Genomic DNA, 10,863 nt, shown 5'->3' on the forward strand with positions numbered 1-10,863 from the left:
GTCATATTCTTTGAATATTTTCTCGCCACCTGGTTTTGATTGTAGGTCTGCCTGGACAATCTGAAACAATCCAAAACATCCATTTAACACATATAGTACAAAAAAAAAAAAAACATATATAACCTGTGGTTAATGTCTGCATTCGCTTCTACTGGCTTGACCAAGGGGATATCCCTTTGGCTCATTCGGTAGAGTGTTGGACTGCCATTACAGCGACCAGGGTTGGATTCCCGAATGGGACAAGTTTGGAACTTGTTACACACACACATATATATATATATAAGAAAAAAAAACACTTACATCTCTGGCTACAGTGCTGTCAGACGGTCCTTCAAGCGTTTGTCTTCTCCGAGCGCTGGTTGATTTCAGTATTATTGTCGAATCTGAACTTGAACCAGATGATGCAATAGAGGCACGTGATGGAGACCACTCAGAGAATGAACTGTCTGAGAATGAAGCTTCTGAGACTGGAGGATCTGGAGACAAATCCTCAGTTTTGTCATCTAAGAAAACAAAACAGATGTGCAGCCAGATTAAGCAATTAAGGCAAGGCAAGGCAAATTTATTTATATAGCGCATTTCATACTCAAGGCAACTCAATGTGCTTTACATGATAAAACATTCAATTGTTTAAAATCAATAAGAACATTTAAATCAATAAGAACATTTAAATCAATAAGAACATTTAAATCAATAAGAACATTTAAAATCATCAGTAAAATCAATTAAAATCATCAGTAAAATCATCATTACATCAACAACATGACAAAAAATCTCTCTCTCAATCATATGCAGTAGAGAAAAAAAGTGCCTTTAACTTTGATTTAAAAATGTTCACATGTGATGCTGACTTCAGCTCCGCTGGCAGTTTGTTCCACTTCTTTGCAGCATAACAACTAAAAGCAGCATCACCATGGTTACTGTGAACTCTGGGCTCCACTATCTGATCTGTGTCCATAGATCTGAGAGACCTGCTGGGTTCATACCTGACTAACATGTCACTGATGTATTCTGGACCAAACCCATTCACACATTTATACACCAGCAGCAGAACTTTAAAGTCTATTCTGAGGCTGACTGGGAGCCAGTGTAAAGACTTTAAAACTGGAGTCATGTGCTCTGACCTCTTTGTTCTTGTTAAGACCCGAGCTGCAGCGTTCTGAACCAGCTGTAGCTGTTTGATGCTCTTTTGGGGGATTCCTGTCAGAAGACCATTACAATAGTCCAGTCTGCTGGAGATAAAAGCATGGACCAGTTTCTCCTGGTCTTTCTGAGCCATTAAACCTTTCACTCTGGAGATGTTCTTTAGGTGGTAGAAGGCTGTTTTTGTGATAGATTTGATCTGATGCTGAATGTAAGATCTGAGTCAATCAGAACACCAAGGTTTTTGACTTGGTCTTTAGCTTTTAAAGATCGAGACTCAAGATAATTGCTGACAGCAGTCCTCTTTTCCTTGTTACCAAAGACAATCACCTCCGTCTTGTCATGGTTTAGTTGAAGGAAGTTTTCACTCATCCAGCAGTTTACTTTTTCTAAACAGTCACACAACACCTCAATGGGACCATGGTCATCTGGGTTCAGTGATAGATATAGTTGTGTGTCATCTGCATAGCTCTGATAATCAACCTTACAGTTCTGTAAAATTTGTCCTAAAGGAAGCATGTAAAGGTTAAACAGAAGGGGTCCAAGAACAGATCCCTGAGGAACCCCACAGGACATTGGTAATCTGTCAGATTCAAAGTTTCCAATGCTTACAAAATAGCTTCGCTCCTCCAAGTATGACTTAAACCATTGCATTACTTTTCCATTTAGTCCAACCCATGTTTACAATCTGTGCAACAAAATTGTATGATCTACAGTGTCAAATGCAGCACTTAGATCCAACAGAATGAGAACAGATACTTTTCCTGAATCAGTGTTCAACCTTATGTCATTGATCACTTTGATAAGAGCAGTTTCAGTGCTGTGATGAGAACGAAAACCTGACTGAAATTTATCAAATATTTTGTTGAATGTTAAGAATTGACTCAGTTGGTTGAAGACCACCTTCTCAATGATCTTGGCCATGAATGGAAGGTTGCTGATTGGTCTATAGTTAGCCAGTATAGAGGCATCCAGTGTTCTCTTTTTTAACAGCGGTTTCACAGCAGCTACTTTCAGGGATTTTGGTACGGTGCCTGATTGGAATGAGCAGTTAATTATCTGACACAAATCAGTGACAATTGACTTTACAACAGTTTTAAAGAAGTTTGAGGGTATTGTGTCAAGGCAACACGTTGATGGATTCAGCTGCTGAACAGTCTCCTCTATTGTTTAAGGTGATACAGTAGAAAATTACTTTCATCTCTCACCGTTGGAATCTTTAGTGAAGGCTTTTAAAGACACCTGTACAGACTTCAGAAGTTCATCAAATATGTCTGGATCCACTTCTACTTCTGTAGAGTCCTTTAAGATCAAGGTTGTGGACTCTGGCAGATTGAATTTTTGGCGTACTAGCAAAAGAAGAAAAACTGCATTAAACAAGAAACGCAAACATTTTCCTAAACAATCAGACATAAGGTAGATCATTGTAGATTTGTGTTTTGTACTTACCATGTGAAATTAGCGACATAGAAAATGGTCAATTTGAGAATGCTAAAATGAATAAATTTGAAAACAAATACAGTCACATTACCTTCTTGTATAAAGCCTGAATAGCTGTAGACATCGTCTGTCGTTGGCACCTTGACCCACTTGCTCACTGTCTGGTATTCTACTGGAACCAGCATATCAAAGCCTACAAAAACAAAACTAAATTATCATAAACCCAAGGTGTGTTTATATTAAGTAGATTAAAAAAAATCAAAAAGTTATTTGTAAAAATACAGTATCAATGACAAAATAGTCAACAGCAACAAAAAAATAGAGCATGACAGAGACAAACCTACTAATATATTTATCAAACCATTTCCCAAGAATATACAAAAAGCATTTTTATATTTTATAATTTGTTTTTCCTGATACATCAATGCAAACACATAAACTCTCAAACTCTGACAGTCATTCAGTACTCAAGCTATATTTGTCCACTCCAGTCATATCAGATCGACACCTTAGGAATCACCATTATGTCTCTTGGTTGCGAAATCACAGGCTAAAGAACGATGGTCACTATGCTCGACTTTATATTCAAGTTTATTATTTCTTTCACATGAAGACACGCGCACATAGCTGTAACAGATTTGCAAAGTTGGGTTCCGAAACACACATGGGTACTAGGGCCGGGACAACGCACCAACGTAATGGATGATAAAACAACAAAGCAAAATGCATCGCGGAGGGAATGTGTAAAAAAGTAAAATTAAAACAAAATGTACAACTTATGCATTTACATACCAATTGTAAAACGTACCGTTCTCCTATGACAGTAATATGCCTTCCTTGCTCTGTTGTAGCAAGCCACCCTTGACTGTTGACACCACGACTGCAACTGAAAAAATAAATTAAAAGGTTTTTTAAAAGTGATATCAAATGTAATTGATGTTAGCAGACAGACTATTGAATTAAATGTTGTTCTTGTTAGAGACTAGAGATGGGTATCATTAAAAATGTATCAATACTACTGCTCTTATTGATACCCTTATCTTAATTTTTTTTTTAAATCAATGGAAATTAACAAAAAAATAATAAAATGAACATCAATCTGTTTATTTTTGAAAATGTTAACAATATGGCACACAAAATAAATGAAAAACAGAAAATAAATAGTTCTAAACAAAACAAAGTGTAGAATATAAATAAAATAAAAAATACAGTATAAATATTTTTATTAACAAAACACTAAACCAACTATATAAACAATACAAATATTCAAATCAAGCATATCAAACATAACTTGATGAAAAATTGTGCAAAAGGAAAATTAGAGCTGCACCGGCTCGTGACAACATGGCTAACTATGTTGATTTACCTCTGTTTTGCCATATTAACTCGCAACGTTTTAGATGTATGATAATATATGATAACAAGTTACTACTCGAACTAAACGTGGCCGACAGCCGAGGCACTGTAACGACCAATGGGCGGGGAAAACTACGCCGAAATGAAAAAGCGGCCCAGGAAGCAGCGGGTTTTCCTGCCAGCATTCGCCGCCCCTAGAGCAGACAGAGGCGGCGCGACAACGTGGCAGCGTCGCTACCGCGGAGAACTATTGGCTAGGCTAAAGTTGCTAAGCCAGGCAGCACGGCAGTATCAATGCTTGTCTCAGGCTTGAGGATTAACACGACCATAAAATTACCGTTAAAAGAGCCAATAAGGATGTAGCTTGTTGGTCCGAGTGGACCAACAGACCATGGGGCCGTTTTAATACCGGGTTTCGGTACCCATCCTTATTCGTGACCAGTCACTTCGACAAAAAAATAAATAAACAACAACTCAACTCAAAATATCCATTATGTTTCTGTGTAGAAATGTTAACTTTAAGACTTTGAGTCGGTATCTGTGTCTAAATTTGCCAAAAAACATAGAATATGAGCAAAGAAGCCTTACCGTAGCAACAAGAAAAATGGCGACGACAGAATAAAGTTTGCGCACCTGCACGAGGCTTGAGTCTCCTCCTCGATGGAAATGAAAGGTGTGGTCAAGTTTTACACTGAATAGTGTAAAAGACCCTACACCGAGATGACCCAGCGGACCACGAAGCACAGCAGGTTTGCAGCCAGCACTCGCCTCTACTGGAGCAGATGGAGGCGGAGCGACAGACGTGGCAGCGTCGCTACCGCGGAGGACTATCGACAATGCTAAGAATAAATGAATACAAAAAAAATGTAAAATAAAATAGAATACAATTATACAAAAAAAAACATATCGGCTAAACCAGGCAGCACGCAGTATCAATGCTTGAGGTTTGAGGATTAATGTGACCTTAAAATTACTGTTAACAGGAGCTTAAGGATGTCGTTGCCTCGGGGCCGTTTTGATAGCGTGTTTCGGTACCCATCCCTATTCAGGACCAGTAACTTCGACAAAAAAATAAACTACAACTCAACTCAAAATATCCATTATGTTTCTGTGAACAAATGTTAACTTTAAGACTTTGAGTCTGTATATGTGTCTAAATTTGCCAAAAAAACATTGAATATGAGCAAAGAAGACTTACCGTAGGGACAAGAAAAATGTCAACGACAGAAAACAGCTTGCACCTGCACGAGGCTTGAGTCTCCTCCTCGACGAAAATGATGGGTGTGGTCAAGATTTACACTAACAGTGTAAGACCCGTTTAACAATGAAAATCCACATCAACACTCACACTACAAGTGTCACTTTTAATCAGTAAAGTGTAATATTAACTCTAGATGGTGCAAGATACAACTTACACCGAAAGATTAACACTGGCAGATTTGCTGTGTATAGATCCTCTCCCTCTGGAGTCTCCCATGTGCCTCGTCCTCCAGCAGTGCCTGATAAGCCAATGTGTGTCTTTACACTTTTAATGAGAATATACAGAGAAAGACCTGTGTATATTTCTAACTGATTATTAGTGGAATGCACAGGCTGTAAACTAAATGGAATTCTGTGATGTATTGGGTTTGGACATCAGGGCTGAGTGGTGTGAGGTTGCTCTAAAAGTGACAATGATTTGACATTCGATGCAATAGTAACCCTTACATCTTCTTTAATATAACAGAACCATCAAACACCACCAGAGAACCCCTTGACTTGAACTTTATTATTCTATAAATGTGTGTGAATGACAATATAAATATCCTGACTTTGCCAAAAATTGTATTTACTGTTAAGTCTTCAGTTCTCAGTTGAGACTTGGTCTCATCTGAGTTCCAGTTCTTTTAAACCATGACTGGAGGTTGTAGTGGTTCACTGCACTGTGGGTTGTAAAAATGATAAGGTTTCAATATTTTCATGTAATGTAAGGATAAATGTATATTTAACCTGGCAGCATTACACTATATTATACTATTTGTACCATAACCCTATGTGTTTTTTATGTAGCACATACAGGTCAAGTGGTAAAATAACAAGTTCATCATCACTTTTTGTATTTTACTGAGAGAGTTCAGGTGTAATGTGTCTGTATAGAGCAGGGGTCTGCAACCTTTACTCTGAAAGGAGCCATTTTGTCTAATCTCACCTGGATTAAAATCCTTCTGGAGCCGAAAAAATACCTTCTCAATGAAGAAAATATAGTGTTTAAAATTCTAAACACTTAAAATAGTTTAGAATAATGTTGTGAGTTAATGGATTGAAAGGGTTACAAAAAATAACTTGAATTTGATAACACATGATCATGTGATGTCACATGCTAATTGCTCATTTCTTGCAACATATCAAACATGCATATTAAGCCAACATGTTGGCAATTAAATAAATCTTTCCCCAAACAAATAAAATCTCTATTTTCTTCCAGAATAGTGTTTTTGTTAGTTTAGTTATCTTAAAATTTATGGTTAGCCACAGGTGGAGGAAAGTTGTTGGTTGATGAAGTAGGAAGGTGGCAGAGTTATTGCACAATGTGATTTATTTTTTAGCTAAACAAATTGTTTTATCATAATTGTATTTGAAGTTAGTCATCAATCATCTATACCCTCTGTAAGAAAAAATAACAATTAATTATTTTGTATTCTTTTAAAGCTATAGGGAGCCATTGCAAAAGAGTCAAAGAGCCACATGAGGCTCCAGAGCCGCAGGTTGCAGACCCCTGGTATAGGAAGACCAGTGTTAATATCAATAGTACACAGATGTTTTGATTAACACTCAGTTTGTTTTGAAAAGATGATAAGACAATTTGACAAATACTGTAGACTTGATGTTTTGTGTTTTTCTCATACACAGATGCATCACCTCTTAACTGTGAGTGTGTGTAGTTATCTAGTAAAATCTTATTTACTAGTAGAAATAATAGCTTATGCTTACTACTTTCTGCACATGTCTTTGGCATTCTTCATGACATGGCTCAGGCAGTGATGGAGAATAGGAACCTCAAAATCAGCTTCAGTTGCTGTGCTACTAGCAACACTGTAGTAAACAGACATATTGCCTGCATCAGCACCATTGAACCATCACACATCAGCATGATGGATGCCCACATGCCCTTTTGTCCATAACACCTGACCACATCAGTCTGAAATACTTCCAGAAAATATAACACTGAAGCTGTCGTGTGATCACATGTCAGGTAGGTGGCAACTGGCAAAGGAGAGCATTGTTTGGTGGGATGCCGAACCACAAGTTTGTAGACATAGAAGGGAGGGGAGCACTTCTCTTTTTTTAATGCTCCTTGTCCAAATAAATGATGTCCTCTCTGCATTGCTGCTGGATTATTTTAATACTCCTCAGAGAACTCAAAAGAACTCCTTTGTGTTGTAAAAACATTTTGTAGAACCTCTTCAGGACTGATTGTTTAGTTCTGCCGCATCATTTGGAAGCTTAGCATGTCATTACTGGGAAGATGGCTTCTGTGGCATATTTCCCATGATATGTTCTTCAGAACCTGAGGAGTAGGAGCCTCATCCCTACACCCAGACTCTATTACATCATCAATCATTTTGGCCAACTTCTCAAGATACATGGCTTGAGGTAAATGTCTTTGTAGATCCTGAACAACTGTTCCTCTGTCCTCTTCCTGTATTGGTCGTCTTTTTAATTCAGTTTTATTATGAAACTCCACTGTTGCCTTCAGGTCGTCCTCGCTGTCCACAGTAACAGTGAGAGTCACTGGACAGTCCTTAAATCAGCAATAATTCTGGGCTTTTGTTTGAGCCGACAACTCTCAGCCAGTGCCTCTTGAAGACCATGGAACAAAAAGTGTGGATGGTCCTCACTGCTTTAGCAATTACATTCATCCACTGCATTCCTGCAAACCCTCTGTGTTTTCTTTTTAGTTTTAGGACAGTCCAGTCTTTTCTGTCAATCAAAAATAATGATGGATAATGGTTCTAATCTGTGGATTAAGAAGGAACGCAATGTCAAGCAGGTCATCTGTGACCTGATCAGAATATTTCTCATTCAAGTAGGTTAGAATGTTTGTCTTCACATTAATGTCAGCTTTATAAACCCACATGAAGAAAGTTTATTATAATCTCATATCAGGCATTGATGATCATGATGATAATACTTTCCTTACAATTTTAACATCTCTTAGATATATTTTATATATTTTTTTTTTAATTTTTAAAGCTTATTTTGTATTAAAATACTCATTTTAGGAGCCACTGCTGTTGTTAGTTTTTGTTTGTGTAGCCCTATTGGTTATTTTTTAGTTATTCTAAATCATTATTTTATCACACACACACACACACACACACTGAGTTCCATCAGAAAGTTTTCCAAAGAACCTGAGAACAATCCAGGGATTTCCTCCATGAGAGGATGTAGATGTTCTCAGATGTTCTTCATGTCTCATGGATGTCTAGTGACTGGCTGCTGGGTGGCTTCACTGCACTCTGTAGCTCCACTAGAGGGCAGCACTGTGCTATATCCACTCCTCTATGTTCAGCCTCTGTGTGGATAAGAAGTGCTGCTTTAAAGAGAGCTATTCTACTACTGAATATGAACAGGAGCTGCTTTCTTCCACACATTCAAACCTGCTTGTACAAATGGAACTTTGGCTGTGGATTCTTCTCGCTGCTTTTTGCTTCGGTAACATACAGACTGTACATGTTTGTCTCTGAAACATTTGAATACATTGATGAACTCTTCATGGTACGCTTTGGATTTCAATGTTAAATTCCTTTGGAGCTGACTGGTCTCTCCTTCTGGATGTTCTGTTCTTCCACAGAGTGTAAAGGAGAGGAGAAAGTCACACAGCCACCAGGAGATGTTATTCTGACTCAAGGACAAACTGCTACACTCAATTGTACTTTTACCGCCACTAATCCAAACCGTGCTTTGTTCTGGTACAAACAAGAAGTGAACAGTTACCCAAAGTTTATTCTGATACGTTCACTTCATTATTCAGATAATTCTCCAGAGTTTGTGAAGGACAGATTTGATGCTGAGCTCAAAGACAGCTCTGTTCCTCTGATGATTCAGGATCTTCATGTGTCTGACTCTGCTGTGTACTACTGTGCTCTGAGGCCCACAGTGACAGGAAACCACCAACGTCTGGACAAAAAGCTTTGGAGTTGTTCTAACAGCATGTTGTTGTTTTTATTTCTCTTTCTTTCTTCCACTAAGATTTCTCTTTTTATTTTTATGAAGTTGAGCATTTATACTTAGGTTAGTGTGTGTCGCACTTTTTAGTGTAAGTATAAATACATTTAACTTGTTTGATTTATAAATGTTTAAACTTAACTATTTGTCTGTGGTTCATATAGGAATTCTGATTTGCTGTAGAAGAATATATAGTTTAAGAAGAATTCACACCCTGAAGGACAAGGTATGAATAACTCTTTAAATGATCCAGGTCACTATAACTCAATCCTGGATGGCACATCAGCAAATATTCATGTAATATTAATAATAATTAATATCACTCATCTCCAAGAACTCTTCCAAGATGACAGACTCAGGACATATAACAATCTAATTCAAACATATAACATAAATAAAAGTAATATTCTACTGTACGTACAAGTAACAGAGACAATGAAGAAAAACACTCCAGTAAATCCAATTACCTTCCAACCTCCAGAACTGGTGATGTTTAAAAAATGTAAAAAAAAAAAAAAAAAACCTTTCAAAAATGTATAGGTCTCTCTCAAACACTAACTCTATTCACTAATCAGTCACTAAATGGGAGGTTGAACTTTCAATCAACAACAACAATTTCTCGACATAAATTTGTTGTAATACTTTTAAGAAGACAAAAAACACAAACCTTCAACTTATTCAATACAAAGTTCTCCACAGAACTCACACTACCCAAAAGAAAATGCATAAAATGGGTTTTTCTCCAACAGACATCTCTTCTCAGTGCACCCAGAGAACAGCTGATTCTTATTTACATGCCTTATGGTTTTGCTCCCCAGTACAACTATTTTGGTCTTTAATTACTGAGAAATTCTGCTCCATTTTGGACTGCAGGATCCCTCTATCTCCAAATATGTCTGGTAGGAAACCTGACGATGCTTGATATTCTGGAAATATTCTGGCTCATGGGGTTGAGGGTTTGGCATTTCCACCAAATAGTATGTATAGCAGAGTTTTTTGAATATTATGTGAGAGTAGGTGGAGCCGTATTACTATAACAAATATCAGTTTCATATATGATGTAGTTCTGAGATATTGGAAGCTGAAAATGGAAAATAAATAAATAAATAAATAAGGATGCTCAAAAATCAATACATAGCCCCCTCACTAAATTGTCCATATCTCAAAAAGTATTCATCCAATTAAACTATTGTACTTTTCTTTTTCAACTTTTTGTTTCTATTCTTTATGGTTTCTTCTCCATGTTTCTTCTTGTTAGATTCATCAGTTCAAATGTTTGATAGTTTCATAGGCTTTTTCTCAAAGGAGTGAATTGTTCCATTCCCATTGAAATCCCTGACACACATTCTCCAACCACTTCCTTTCCTGTTGGTTTCACATGTTAAAGTGACATCATGAGGAGGAGGGACTTCCTGTACAAAAGGACAGAAGCTGGTTGTCAGCATGAGAAAGAAGTCAGAGTTTCCAACAGTTTAGTTTGAGCACTGCTCAGCTTGTTTGTTTGGGACATGATGGTTTTAGTCTCACTACTGCTTCTCCACATATTCACGGGTAAGTCCAGTTCATCTCTGCACATCTGCTCATTATTGCTGCTTCAAAGTTAGCAAAGGCCTTAAAGTGAAACATACCAACTTAAAGAGTTTTCTCTGTTCCTGTAGAAATCATGTGTGAAGAACTCAAAGCAGTCAGCACTGAAGTGAACACTTTAACAGGAGA

The 10,863-nt window shown here is 37.4% G+C and overlaps 1 long non-coding RNA gene across 1 annotated transcript; it reads right to left on the reverse strand.

Annotated features, from left to right (window-relative positions):
- Nucleotides 1-366: 366 nt before the first annotated feature.
- On the reverse strand, nucleotides 367-3,435 carry LOC114459078 (uncharacterized). The gene is made up of 4 exons (XR_003673213.1): nucleotides 3,392-3,435; nucleotides 2,675-2,776; nucleotides 2,352-2,492; nucleotides 367-503 (listed from the first exon to the last, which is right to left on the reverse strand). It is a non-coding gene; the product is annotated as an uncharacterized LOC114459078 (long non-coding RNA).
- Nucleotides 3,436-10,863: the final 7,428 nt, after the last annotated feature.

Source organism: Gouania willdenowi, unplaced genomic scaffold, assembly GCF_900634775.1.
Source record: "Gouania willdenowi unplaced genomic scaffold, fGouWil2.1 scaffold_258_arrow_ctg1, whole genome shotgun sequence".
NCBI lineage: Eukaryota > Metazoa > Chordata > Actinopteri > Blenniiformes > Gobiesocidae > Gouania > Gouania willdenowi.